This window comes from Lissotriton vulgaris, chromosome 11 (genome assembly GCF_964263255.1).
Source record: "Lissotriton vulgaris chromosome 11, aLisVul1.2, whole genome shotgun sequence".
NCBI classification, from domain to species: domain Eukaryota; kingdom Metazoa; phylum Chordata; class Amphibia; order Caudata; family Salamandridae; genus Lissotriton; species Lissotriton vulgaris.
Window position 1 is genome coordinate 234617176 of NC_141699.1, and position 14556 is coordinate 234631731.

Here is a 14556-nt window from a genome sequence, read left to right on the forward strand (position 1 = left end):
GTGGCCTGGAGGGGTGGGTGCGATCTATCCAGCGCTAGATCCAGGACCGCATTGAAGTCCCCGCCCAACACCCAGGGGGTATTCCACCCAATCCGCCAGCACACCACTAATGCATGCCAGAAAATCAGATTGACCTGAGTTATGTGCATACACACTGCTAACAACAATAGGGAGGCCATCTAGTACACCCCTCACAAACTCATATCTACCCTCAGGGTCAGTTCTTTTCTCCACCAACTTAAAAGGCACAGAGTTCCTGAACCACACAGCTGCCCCCCTGGAGAAAGCTGAATAGGAGGTAGCAAACAATTGCCCTTTCCACTTTTTCTGGGGTTTGGCGCCCTCCGCACTGTTCAAATGTGTTTCTTGGAGGCAGGCTATCATCACCTTCCGTCTGTTTAGCTGCGCCAAGAGTCTGTGTCTTTTTTGTACGGACCCCATGCCCCTCACATTCCAGGTGCACAGTTTATAGATATTAAGGGTCCCCATCCATGCTCACGTAGAGTGTAGACAATACGCCTCGTGCCAGAAAGGCCGTGTGTAAAATAGGTACAGTGTTGAGTGGCCCATTAACTTGCAACCCCTGAACATCAAGGTCCCCGAGTAACAACCCCCGAGGTCCGAACAATATTGCCCAACGTGGGCAAAAGTCACACCAAAACATGTCTATTCGTTGGGGGGTGGAGACCCACGTGCACACGCTAAGAGCCTGTCGGTGTAACCACAGCGTGCCCTCAGCTGGTGTGAGTTCCGTGCCCCTCAACCCATCTTGGCTGCACTTTAGTGTTATACATTACCGACCATTGCTGTGGTGGAGACCTCAGAATTCCTCAGTCTCCTGCGCCGTGATTTTGGGGAACAGCTGCAGGCTGTCTGCAGATCCAGATACTTCAGTTTGTGTGCCTGATTTGCTGCCCACGTCGGAGCTGGCCCTTGCATTGTGTGCAGCCACTGCTTCTGTCGTCAGTTGGATCACCCCTGTAGTCCTCCCAGAGCGGCCTGTTTTCGACTTCCCATTTACCGCCAGTGCGTCCGCATGGCTGCCTCCGGATCTCTGCCGTTGCCGCCCCCCGGAGTGCATGGAGCCCTCTCCAGCGTCTTCCCCGCATGGTTCTTGGGAGTTCGTGGGGGTCAGAGTCACCTCCATCCACTCCGCCGCGTCTTCAGGGGAGTCAAAAAAGTGCGATTTGTCCTCGTAAATGATCGTGAGACGTGCAGGGAACAGCAATGCGTACTTTAAGTTCCTGTCCCTCAGTTTGCGCTTAACACCTAGGAACGTCGATCTAGCCCTTTGCACTGCTGGGGTGAAGTCCGGGTACACAGAGATGGTTTTGTTCTCATATTTTATCGGTGCTTTTTCTCTTGCCACTCTGAGGACCGCATCTCTGTCCTTATAGTTCAGAAGGCGTGCTATCAGCGGCCTCGGTAGTGCTCCAGGTTTGGGGGGCCGGGTCGGCTCCTGTGTGCCCTTTCCACGCTATACAGCGGTGTCAGGTCTTGCGGGCCTAGAATCGTTTTTAACCAGTCCTCGACAAATTGCGTCGGGTTTCTCCCCTCACTCCTCTCTGGAATACCTAAAATGCGCACATTATTGCGCGAGCCCGCCCTTCCGCGTCATCCAGTTTGTCCCATATTAGTTTGATCTGCTTCTCCATGGTCTCTAGCTTAGTCGAATGGTCCGTTTGTTGAGGTATGAGGTCGTCTAGAGCAAGTTTGTGCTCCGTTAACTTTTCAGCCAGTTTGTTATGGTCCGCCCGAAGTAGCGACAGACCAGTCGCCAGGTTGCCCATGCGGAGTTCTAGTGCTTCCCGGGAGGCCTTTATTTCTGCTAGGATGAGGTCTAGCTCCGCGTCCTGCGTGCATTTCCCAGTTGGGGGAAACATCTCCGCGTTGGAGGAGGCCAGGGGGTTCTCCGAGCCCGTAGAGTGGGTGTCAGCGTTCGCAGCCTGCTCTTGTAGTTTGGTCCTGTGCTTCCCCATTGCTCTCGTCTGCAGGGTGGTGGTGGTACGGAAACAATTGTTGCAATCAAGTCAATGTGTGCCCGTTGCCGGCGCTCCATTCCTATTGTCCCAGCAAGTTGTACAGTGGTACCACGGCCTGAAGAGTTTGCGCACCAACTGGATTCCGGGGTCAGCTGTGTATCGGGCGAAGTTGCAGTTATTCTCGATGTAGTACCGTCGTTGACGAATCCCGGCAGGGGTTCTACCGTTATGTGGGCGTTTGTGTGCGTATAGCCGAGCCACCTTACGCCGGTGTAGTCTCGTTCCGGCCACAGAAGTCCAAGGGCCTCAAGATGGTGGGGGCAGCGAGTCTGAGATGGCGCCAAGCAGCAAGATGGCGCCGGGCGTCTCGCCTCCTTGGCTGCGGGGACCTCTCCTCCTGCGTAGTTCCAGTGCCCCTTCCACGGTGCTGTCGTGCATTCGCCCTTCAGTACGGATAGTCAGAGACCCTGCTGCACTCTCTCACTGGCCAGCCGGCCGCATCGCCGCAGTGCAGGGCGTCGGGCGCCGGGAGCCCAATCTCCACGCGCACACTCCTCCTTCAGGTCTCAGGCGTCTACTCGTGCCCGGGCGTAGGGACATCTTCACCTGCACAGACCAATGTGCGGATCCGCCTTAAAGTATCACTCCTGTCCGCCAGTACCCACACAGTGCGGCTTCCGTTGTTCCGCCCCAGCCCGGCCCGGCCCTCAATCGATGCCGCGGTTTCACCATGCCGATCCAGGCCACGGCGGCGCTGCTCTCTCCCTCCGCTCACGGGGCTTCTGTTGGGGTTGCAGTTGTTCTGTGCCGGTCGGCTACCTTCACCTCGTTGTCGGCGTGCCGCGATGGGTTGAGTGGGGCCCCAGGATCACCGGATATTTAGCAAGTATTTCGGGCATGGGACGGAGCTAACGCGCTACACGTTCGCCATGCTCGGCTCGTGGCCACGCCCCCCGATTAAATATTTCTATCAATGGTACATCTCCATTAAACTTGAAAAAAAAAGGCAGTGTATGTGACAGTTATATCTAATTAAGTGTGCTTAAGACTTAGTGATTGTATGAGTTACTATATGGATAACTGTATACTGTAATAGTGATTTTATAACACACTAAGTGTGAGTTACTATCTATATAAATAGATGAAGTGGTGTTTGTATAAGTGTGTAGATAAGTCAGAAGGATGTCTTTATAAGTGAATACAATGTGTGCTGGTTTGTAATGTTGAAATAGGCGTATAAGTATATTTAATAGTGTTCTGTTGAATATTCACTGCATATAAGACTGAATCTATAGGTAAGTGATTAGATGTGTGTATAGTTCTATGAATAACTGAGTGGGTGTTTACAAATTTTTATTGGTGTGTCAATGGTTATAAATATGGCACTTTCTAATTTACAGTGATTGATGAAAGATTATACTAGTGTGTGAAGAGGTGGATTTGATTGTCACATGGATGATGTCATCAGTGATGTCATCAGTGATGTCATTTGAGATGTCATCAGTGATGTCATCAGTGATGTCACTGACCATGTCGTGAATGATGTAATATGTGACATCATCAGCAGTGGATTGCGGGTGCACGAGTTATAGTGAGTACAACTAACTATAACTGGGGAATTTCAATGGTTTTGTATGAGTAAAATGTCCAGCTAACTATAACTGCCGTGAAACCTATGTTTTTTTCAGTGAATATATATATGCGCACTATTGGGGCCTCGACTCTTGTTTCTGTGAAAAGTTTATAACCAGCAGGTGATTTAAAGTGTATGGGTCGGCGACCCTGTCAAGTGCCCGCCGAGAGAAAAAAGAGGCAGGAACACGCTGCTTTTTTGTGTGTTTGGATTTTCAATTGAAAGTTCTTGCCCGCCAGGAACGGCTGAAGAAAGAGGAGTGAATACGCACAGGTGCGAGAATAACGCTGAAAACGTAGCGAAGTAAGAGGCCCAGGAGGGTCACAGTCTACTTCTGTGTTACGAGCGGAATCACACGTTGGTAGCGGATTTGTTCTTTTGTGCAAGAACATCAGCCACAGGTTTCCTGGCTCATCGGAAGAAAAAGAACAAAGCGCAGAGTTTACAACGGATGCCGGCCGGCTCATTGTTTAAGGTTTAATGGCGGAATCAAGGAATAGTCGGAGGAAGGAGGCGGCTGCCAAGTTATTTACTAAATCTAACTCGGGAGATGAGGAAAAAAACGCCCCACAAGCCAAAAAGGTGGACGAGTTGAAGCAACTTTGGGACGCACTTTGGAAAACGCTATAATGCGAACAGTCCAAATGGTGGGAGGCGGCTGCCATCACCAAGTACGTGGAGTGCAACTGAATACCACGAGGGCTGCGAATTTTCATAACCCCAACGTTCCAGAAACCTGACCCCGAATAATCACACGTGTTCGAGTAACATGTTAAAAATACTCATCAAACATGCTGAAAAGGAATGTGCCAAACTGAACGAAGAAAGTGAAGCCTTAATTGTGAAACTCAAAGAAAAATATACTGAAAGCGAATTTGCCATTGAAATGTTGAAATTGGACAAACGATTAGATAAAATAGAAGAAGAGATAAAAGCCAAAAAACAAAGGAAGTTCCACAGGGACGTAGTCGACTACAACAAAGGCCAGATTTTAACTTTTGCCAAACGCGTTGATGCTTTACGTAATACCGGAACTAAGAAAAAGGTAATACCTAAGAAACCCTCTGACCAACAAATAAATAATGCTGAAGAAGGCGCACAAGCAGTACAATCTGAGAGTGATTCGGCTGAACGTGATATCTCAGATACGACTGAACAACTGCCGGCAAAAGACCGAATTTTAAACGAGTACGCTTTAATAGCACGGGGACGCCAGACGGGCCCCCCGTTAAGGAATCGTGGAAAAGGCGGCAGAGGTGGAACAAGAGCAAGAGGAAAAAGCTCAGCAAGCAAGTCGGCAAGCCCAGTGGGGGTCCGGACAAGAGTAAAAACAGCACGGAAGTAACCAGCAACATGACTGTGGTAAATCTCTCTAACCATACTATTTCTGTCAATCAGCTAGAGTTTCTAACACAAGGGTTATCTTTCTGCCCAACTGCTAAATTCAACTTTGCAAATGCACGCATAGATTTATTTAATTTTACGCGTAAATTAAAGTTAAAAAAATGGCATGCAACCAAGCCAAGATCTAAAAAAGATCGGACTGGGGATAAACCAAATGCATTATCAGCGCATGATGTTGAATTGTTACATGCAGTTCATGAACTGGCAGACTGTGATGATATTGATGATGACCCATTTTTGAATGCTATTAACTCTGATATCAACATTGAAATGTGCAGGGCAAGTGGGTTTAAGCCTAAATCTATTTTTGTACCGCAAATTGTGAATAGCTATATTGACAGTTTTGAAACAGGATTGGTCCAAGAATTTAGAAGAATTGAAAAGCATAGACCCAAACAAAATTTGAATTTGACAACAAAAGAGTTTCTGGCTATTAAGGAGATGGAAGGTTGGTCAGATGTGATCATAAAAAACAGTGATAAAGGGGGCAATATAATCGTTTGGCCTTTAGAAATGCATCTGAATGAAGGGCTCAAACAACTTGGAGATCAAGAAAATTATGTAAAAGCAACTATGCATGAATGTAACACATCAAAACAAGAATATTTTGATAATTTGAGTAATTGGAAAGCAAGGGGTACGATAGAAGATTATGAATATAACTACCTTCTATGCAAATATCCGCAGATTCCAGCTTTATATTTATTGCCAAAGCTACATAAGAATGTGAATACACCTCCAGGAAGGCCAATTGTCTCATCAGTGGGTACTTTATTGGAAAACACCTCAAGATACATTGACTATTTTTTTCAGCCGTTTGTACACTTATTGCCCTCTTATGTCAGGGATACCTCGGATTTTCTCCGAATCATTGGGAACCTAGCATGGAAACCGGAGTATTGGTTGATTAGCTTAGATGTTTCTAGCCTTTACACAAGTATTCCACAAGACTTGGGTATAGATACAAGCAAATACTTTCTGAGAGGCAGATCACTTTCACATTTGACACAAACTGACATGCTTTTGGAGATGATAAGAATCTGTCTTCAAAATAACTATTTCATCTTCCATAAACAGTTGTATAAACAAATCCGGGGGACGGCGATGTGAGGTTCCGTGACGATTTGAACCCGTGTTTTCAACATTGTCGTAAATACATAATTTTGGTATCAGTGAACCGCAAATGATCCATTTAGCATATCCTGGTGTTTTCGCTATGCTACGAGCAAGAGCACTCCTGTTATGAACACATTTCTGATCTACCCATGGCATCCATCTTAGATTACGGCAGCCATTTTGTATTTCTTGCCCTCACATAGTCAATGGACACGCAGTGACCTCTTTTACCTAAGGACACGTAAGCTTTAGCCGGAGATTCACCTTGCTAGTGACTCGTGCACCTTAGGACAGAACACGCCATGGCTGCATGACTCGACAGAAGTTGCCTCCTCTGCCTGAGGCCAGTCCTGCTATACTGGTTCTCGTGTTCGTTGGCCTGATCATGATTAGGCGGCCGAAGCTGGTAGCCTTGTCCATTTACGACCCACAAACATCTCTTATCCTGCTTTTCTATCTTCTGCACCTGGCTCTGCTCCTTTCCTTCTGGGCCTTTATTAGGGGGAGGTAACGAAATTTACGATGAGGCGGTCTGGCTCTTGAATGAAAAGTTGACATGAGATTATGATGGAACAGTGGGAACCCCTCGTTCGTAATGTTTTGACATCAGATATTGTTGACAATTCCTGTGCAACGCCAAATATTTATTGTTTAGGACACAAAGGTTTAGGAATGTACTAACATGTAAAGAATTTGCCCGAAGCCTAATATTTAGTGTATAAGGAGCAACCCTCTTTGTACAAATTGAACAGGCTCCTAGATACTGCCCGTGTGTAGTTTCTGTGACTTCTGTGTCCCTGCAGTAATAAACCTTTGGTCTTTGACGCCACCATTGAGAAGCCCGTGTTTCTGTTTATTTGTGCACCGAGACAGGTAGAACTCCGGGGTCTTCGGGTGTTATCCCTGACACCTCTGGACGGAACCAAAAAGTCCAGAACTCCAATTGGCGCCCAATGTGGGGCGACGTCATTCGGTACCGGTCCAAAAGCCTGAAGAGTTCGAGAAGCTTCGTGTGAAGATTCCTGAGGGAGGCGCCCCACTTCATCGATCCCGGCATATCGCAAAAGTGGCCCGACGTTCTCTTCCACGAGGGTTCCCGTTCGGACGGCTGCAGTGGTCCGTTGACTTGACCGTCGCCCTGTCTTGGACCCGAGGTGCAGTCCTTAGTACGGCGAGACGTGACGGGTTTCTCCTTGGTGACGTCTTCAGTGCCTCAGTTAAGTATTAAGTGGTTGCTAGTTGGTTACTTCGTAAGGGTTGTTCCTGTTTGGATAAAATCCTTTTTAGTTCTTGGTTTGGTTTGGTTTCGTAAGATTATCACTGGTTGTTCTAGTTACGATAATCATTTGGTTTAGTTTGGGTATCGATACATTTGTTCGCTTTGGTAGGCCTAAGTTCTTGGTTCGAGTGCGCACCTTTGTTTGTGTTTTGTCTGTTCTTTGTTCCGGATTATAAAATGGTAAGTCGGAAAAATTGTATGTTGTCGTGTTTTGGTTGCAACAGTGATTCCCGGTTGGAGGACTCATGTCTGGTTCCTCCAATTGGAACTCCTCTTTATGATCTGTATTGTAAGTTTGGAGTGGGTCCTATATCTTATAATGAGGTGTGGGTCCGATATACGGAGAAAGACGGTGTCCTTAGTTGGCCACTGCATGGTAGTTTTGAACCCGAAGTTCTTGATAATTTAGAAATGAAATTGTTTAAGAAGAAAGCCCGGCCGGCAATGTTTGATTGTCTCCGTTATTGGCGAAAAGAATCTAAACAGAGAGAAATTAAAAAGTTGAAGAAGGAACAGAAAGAGCAAGAGTTGACTTTAGAACAGTCTGCTAAGCAGCTGCAACTCAACGAGTCTGAGAAAGCAATGGAGGTGGCCAATAGAGAGCGTAATTTAGCGATAGACAAGTGCTATCCTGCCTTGCCATCGAGTACAGCTAAGATAGTAGAGGACCCCGAAAACGATCCTCTGTTGTCTTACTTGTTACGGTCACCCCCACCGTATGCACAGGGTGCTACGGCTCCACCTTTACCGGTTGCTGGACAGCCTGGTATTCCTGCTCCTACTCCCCTGAATCAAGCTCCTGTACCTCCTGTGGTCAATGTTAATGTTCCTTCGGCACCCCCTCTTCCAGGGTCGCCGGCTTCTTTACCTATACCTGTATCGCTTACACCCGTTGTTTCACAAGCTACTTTGCCAGCTACTTCTACTGCTCCTGTTTTATGTGTTCCAACTGCTACTTTACTTACTGCTTCTGCTAGCATCATGACTCCGCTTTCTGTTCGTCGGAGAATCACTGATTCTGTCTCTAATATTCTATCTCCCTTCTATAAAACTTTAATTAAGACTCCTGCCTCTGACTCTGTGCAGAGACGTAGTCAGCTTCCCAGTACTGAAGAACGGGGAATATTAGATTCCACAGCTCTTAGATGGATTTCGAAAAGTGGAAGATATAGTACTAGAGATGTATTAGATACATTTATGCAATGGAATGAACCGACACAACGATATGTGTTCGACGAAATGTGCTCCCTTTTGCGTGAGGAATTGGAAGAGGATGACTCTGAATCTAATCTAGAAGAATTAATTAATGTTCAGAAAGAATTTGCTGCAGGTATGATAGTTGGTCAAAATATAAAGGAAGCGATGGAACTGATTTTAAGTTATAGGAATGATCCATCCCTTCGTTCACTGAGGGAGTTAGAAAAACGTAGTACGAAGCAGAATCGCCAATATCCAATGAGGGAGGTTCCTCCAATTTGGTGCGGAGCTGTGCAAGCAGATGCGGCTCATGGTATTGCTGCCGCTCCGGCCCAATTCCAAAGAGTGTGGATACACATTCCGTGGAAGCGAGCCGAAGTGTTAGCAGTGAAACAGGCCTTGCCTGATCCGCGTAAGAATCTAGCCGGATATTACAAAGAGTTAGCGCAGACAGTTGAAGCTTGTGTGATGAATTTAGCGGACATTGACATGTTATTTGGGAATGTAGTTCCGCAACCAATTTGGGCTAAAATTCGTAAAGAGAATCATCCAGTTGCCCTAGGTGGTGATTGGGCAGCTATAATTGCAGCGGATGGTCAACAAATAGGTGGTTCCAAACCCGAACCTCTAATTGCTAATTTACCAGGTAGAATAATTGACTTAATGAAGACTCTGATGCCAGCATTGCGCGTTAACTGGGACAAGTTGTCCGCATGCAGGCAAAAGAAGGACAAAAGTGTTTCCGACTTTTTCACAAGGTTTGAAGAGACTTTCGTAGATCATAGTGGTCAGGATATGAGTACGGAAGGGGGACAGAGACTATTTGTTGATAAATTTGTGCACAATCTGTTGCCAGAGCTTAGTAATAAATTGAAAGATTCCGAGAGTGCGTGGGCTGTCTCTACGACTGCGCAAATACTTGCAACTGCCCAGTACTATGAAAATAGGGATAAAGAAGAGAAGGAAAAGTCAGAGAAGAAGACAAAAGATTTAAAAACTAAAGTTCTTTTGCAGCAAGCGTATCCGCCTCGCACGAATCAGACTAATACACAGCAAGGGTCATATCAAAGGACAGATTATGGTTCTCAGAGACCGCAATACCAGTGGAATCAGTGTGCATATTGTAAGAAAGAAGGTCATTATAAAAATGAGTGTCCAGTCTTAGCGCAAAATAATGCTGCAGCAGCTCAGAGAGGTCGTGGTGGTTCTATGCAAAATTCTAGAGGTCGAGGACGAGGTGCTATGCCTCCACAAACGAATGATCGCCCTTCTAATCATTTTAATCAACGAAATGGACAGTCTGCTCAACAAAATAGATCTCAACAGTATCATGTTGAAGACTATTGTGAAGTTAGTGAGGAATTTCAGCAAAATGAGTACTAGGACAGCCATGGACAAAGAGAGGGAGTAGTATCAGTTCCAGTAGATCAGAGTGGGCCTTATGTCGCAGTAGCAACATCAGGTGTAGTCGAACCGTTTCTGTTGGATACTGGTGCAGCAAAAAGTTCTATCATACATGAGAAACTCCCTGGCGCACCTTTGTCTGGCTTAACAAATGTCTCTGTAGGTTTTTCAGGCGCCCCTGTTTACAACCCCGTATCTGGTCCTTTGTCTATTTCTGTTGGACCGTGTCAATTGAAAGCACCATTGATTTTGACGACAGGTTGTAATGAAAATCTGCTTGGTTTAGACTTGTTAAAACGCCTATATGCGACATTGTACTGTTTTCCGGCAGGAGTACAGCTTACGTTGGGTAAAAGAATAACCTTCCCGATGTACTTGTCGATGGATGCGCTCCCACCAGAGCTGCGTTCTCTCCCTGATACTCTTTGGGCGACTGGTCCTAACGATGTAGGTCTTTTAGAAATTCCACCATATGTAGTCACTTTGAAAGCGAATGTCAAATTTCCACGAATCCCACAATACAAGATCTCTAGTGAAGGTGAACGTGCACTTTTATTGATTGTGCAAGATTTGATAAAGAACGGCGTAGTAGAAGAAACTAGAGGAAATGTCTGTAACAGTCCTGTATTGCCAATTCTGAAACGTACTGATCCTTCAAAGCCTCCAGTCTATAGGTTTGTAATTGATCTTAGAGAGGTTAACAAAATTGTGATTCCACAGTTCCCTGTGGTTCCAGACATAACTGCATTGTTAACGTTGATTCCTGCTACAGCCACATGGTTTTCAGTTATCGACTTGAAGAATGCCTTTTTCAGCATTCCGATAGCCGAGGAAAGCAGAGATATTTTCGGCTTCTCTCTAGGAGGTCGAAGCTTCAGGTTTAAACGTGCTCCACAAGGGTATTGTGAGAGTCCGTCCATTTACAGCCAGGCATTAAAAAGTCAGTTAGATTCCTTTGTACTTCCTCCTGGTTCTGCTTTAGTGCAATATGTAGATGATCTTCTAGTGGCTGCTGATGACAAGGAAACTTGCAAGGCAGCTACAATTTCCTTATTGCATCATTTGTCTAGTCTGAATCCCAAGGTGTCACCTTCGAAAATGCAATACTGTTGCCAAGAAGTGACCTACCTAGGTCATCTCTTGTCAAAGGAGGGAAGAAAGTTGACCCCAGAGAGAATAAAAGCAATTACGCAGATGAATGTTCCTAGCACACAGAGAGAAGTACGTGCCTTTTTAGGTATTACCTCATACTGTAGGCAGTGGATCCCAAATTTTTCTCTTTTGGCAAAACCATTGGTAGCTTTGACTGGGAAAGGTGTTCCGAGTCCGGTGCCATGGTCTGCTGAATGTCAGGAGAGTTTTTCTGAGTTACGAAATGCACTGTGTTCAGCTCCTGTGTTGGGTACACCTGAATACAGTAAGCCATTCATGCTCTATGTTCACGAGAGAGAAGGTTGTGCGTTGAGTGTTCTGACACAGAGATTTAGTGATAAACAACGCCCTTGTGCGTATTTTTCATCAACATTAGATCCGGTAGCTAGAGCGTTGCCTAGTTGTTTGAGAGCTACAGCGGCAGCTGCGGCTTCCGTTCGACAATCTGCTGGTTTGGTGATGAACAACATGCTAGTGGTCATGGTTCCTCATGCTGTGGACACACTCATGAACCGAACCAAGACGCAACACCTTACCAGTGCTAGATTATCTGGCTACGAGCTGACATTGCTAGCGAGTCATATTCAGATCAAAAGATGCAATGTATTGAATCCAGCAACATTGTTGCCGACTAGTCAAGAGTCAAGTGATTCCGAACCACATGACTGTTGCTTCAGAACCGAGGAAGAGACAAAAGGACGAATTGATCTTAAAGACACTCTGTTGTCAGATCCAGATGGCACGCTATATGTTGATGGGTCTTGCTTTAAATTGGAGAATGGTGATGTGACTGCTGCTTATGCAGTAACGACTTTGAGTACGATTGTGGAGACTGCGAGAGTGAGTCAGAATTCTGCCCAAGCTGCGGAATTAATTGCACTAACGAGAGCGTGTGTTTTAGCTAAGGGAAAGAGAGTGAATGTGTTCACAGATAGTCAATACGCGTTCGGCGTGGCCCACAGTTTTGGCCGTTTGTGGAAAGAGAGAGGTTTCATTACGTCCCATGGGACTAAGATTCAACATGGTCAGCTAGTTAATGACTTGTTGGAATCTCTAACCTTGCCGACTGAAGTTGTGATTGTGAAGTGCAGTGCTCATAAAGCAATCACGGATGATGTTGGTCGTGGGAATGCTTTTGCTGATGAGACCGCTAAACAGACAGCTAGGAATATGATGAGTAGAATGTATGTTGCAACATCTGCAAGATGGATTTCTGAGTCTGGAATGTGTGAGGACACAGTGGAAAGTGTGAAAGAAATTCAGAAAGAGGCGACTGAGGAGGAAAAGCTTGCATGGAAAGAGAATACGGGTAAATTGGACTCGAGTGGGTGTTGGATTGATTTGTCGGAACAACAGAGTTGGATGTTGCCTGATGCGTATGTGCTTGCAGGAGTAACGATGGCACATGGAGCAGTGCATATCAGTTCTAAAGGGATTTGTAAGATGTTGGCTCCAGTCTGGAAGAATGATGGGATTAGTAAGTGTGCAGAGAGAGTGGTGAGAAATTGCATGGTATGCCTGATGCATAATCCTGGCAAGGGAATCCCAACACCCGCTGGTCATTTTGCTCCTCCTTCTTGCCCCTTTGAAGTGATTCAGTTAGACTTCATTCACATGGATCGTTGCAATAATCTAAAGTACGTTCTAGTGGTAGTTTGTGCTTTTTCCAGATGGATCGAAGCATATCCACTGAAGGACAATACTGCCTTGTCCACTGCCAAAATTCTTCTCAAAGAATACTTCCCCAGATTTGGCATGCCACGGATTGTATGGTCAGATAACGGAAGTGAGTTTGTAGGAAAAGTTATGCAGAGTGTGTGTGCCAGTTTAGGGATAAAACAGAAGTTCCACAGTGCGAACCATCCCCAGTCTGCTGGTTTAGTTGAGGGTTACAATGGCACCCTCAAACTGAAACTTGCTAAGATACAAGCATCCACGGGTTTGCCCTGGCCAGATGCACCACCTTTGGCTCTGTTATCCACAAGAGCGACTGTGCATTCTAGAGTAGGGCTTAGTCCATACGAAATAGTATTTGGTCATCCTGCAAACGTTTGGGGGGTACCTAGACCAAAGGAATTTAAACAGCTGGAATACCCAATGTTAATTGATTACCTTTTCGACTTGACTGCTAAATTGAGTCTTATTCACCAACAGGTTTTCGATGCATTGCCAAAGCCACCGGAGAGTCCAGGTCATCAGCTGAAACCAGGTGATCAAGTGGTCATCCGTAATTTTGCAAGGACGAAAAATCTCCAACCCAGATTCGTTGGCCCATTCCAGGTGTTGTTGGCGACGAGAACTGCTATTCGTGTGGCTGGCCGAAAAAACTGGATCCATACAACGCACGTCAAGCGTGTGCCTCTGCCGCTTCCTTATGATAACTGGGTGAAGAAAGGAATCGGTGCCTCTGAAACTGAACAAATACCCAGGTTTATCCCTTTCAGCGATGCAGAACTAATCACTGACACATCGAACTTTGACTCCCCTTCTGAAACTGCTCTTTTGAACTCTGAACATTTGTCATCTGCATCAAAAGAACATTTGCCATCTGCGAACTTGAACATTGCAGTATAGGTAGGGCTGGCGCACAGCGGTTTTCGTAAGAAATTATTCCTTAGTTTTAAGGTGCTATACAAGTGATGTCAGACGTCCCTCGACATCTAATGTAACAGTCTATGATGTGGGGTCAGTGGATCACTGGTCCCATCCTTGTATGCACACTGAGATTCCTCTATGGATCACAGAGGTTTCTAAAGATTTTTTCAAACAATGGTTGCAATCATCATTTTATTCGTAAATTTCCTTTTTGTAAGTCATTGACATTTTTCATTTTTCATTTTTGATTTGCATAATATGATACCATCCTTATGTACATCCAATGCATTTCGGGGTTATCATACACCCCTTCATCAGGGAAAGGACTCTGTAAACACAAAATGTATGAATCATAAATAATGTCTAAATAAGGCGTGGGTACAGTATGAATGTGCGCATGCACGGTAGTGGGACCTAAATCATGGGTGACTATGGCATCAGAGTGAAAAAAGTGAGGGTAGTTTGTAGGGTGCACCATTCTGTGACCCAGTTATTCCCAGGTGAGAGAAGCGTAGTGTGCAGGTTCGGCACGGATATGCTTACGTGTATCATTCAGAAAGTTGGCGCATATCCTGTGAAGGAAAACGTGGGGAAATACATTAGTTGCCGATAAATGGTGCTTCGGGTTTTAGCGGTGTTAGCGTAGTTCCCGAGTTCAAACTGACCTGATGGTTGTTAGTAGGGTCCTCCTTTCTTAGACGCCGGTTCTGGCGGAACGCCATTGACCGCGTTTCGTTTAGTTAAAGAGACAAGGTCACGTGGGTTAGTAGGGAGAAGGTGGGAGTGTTCCTAGC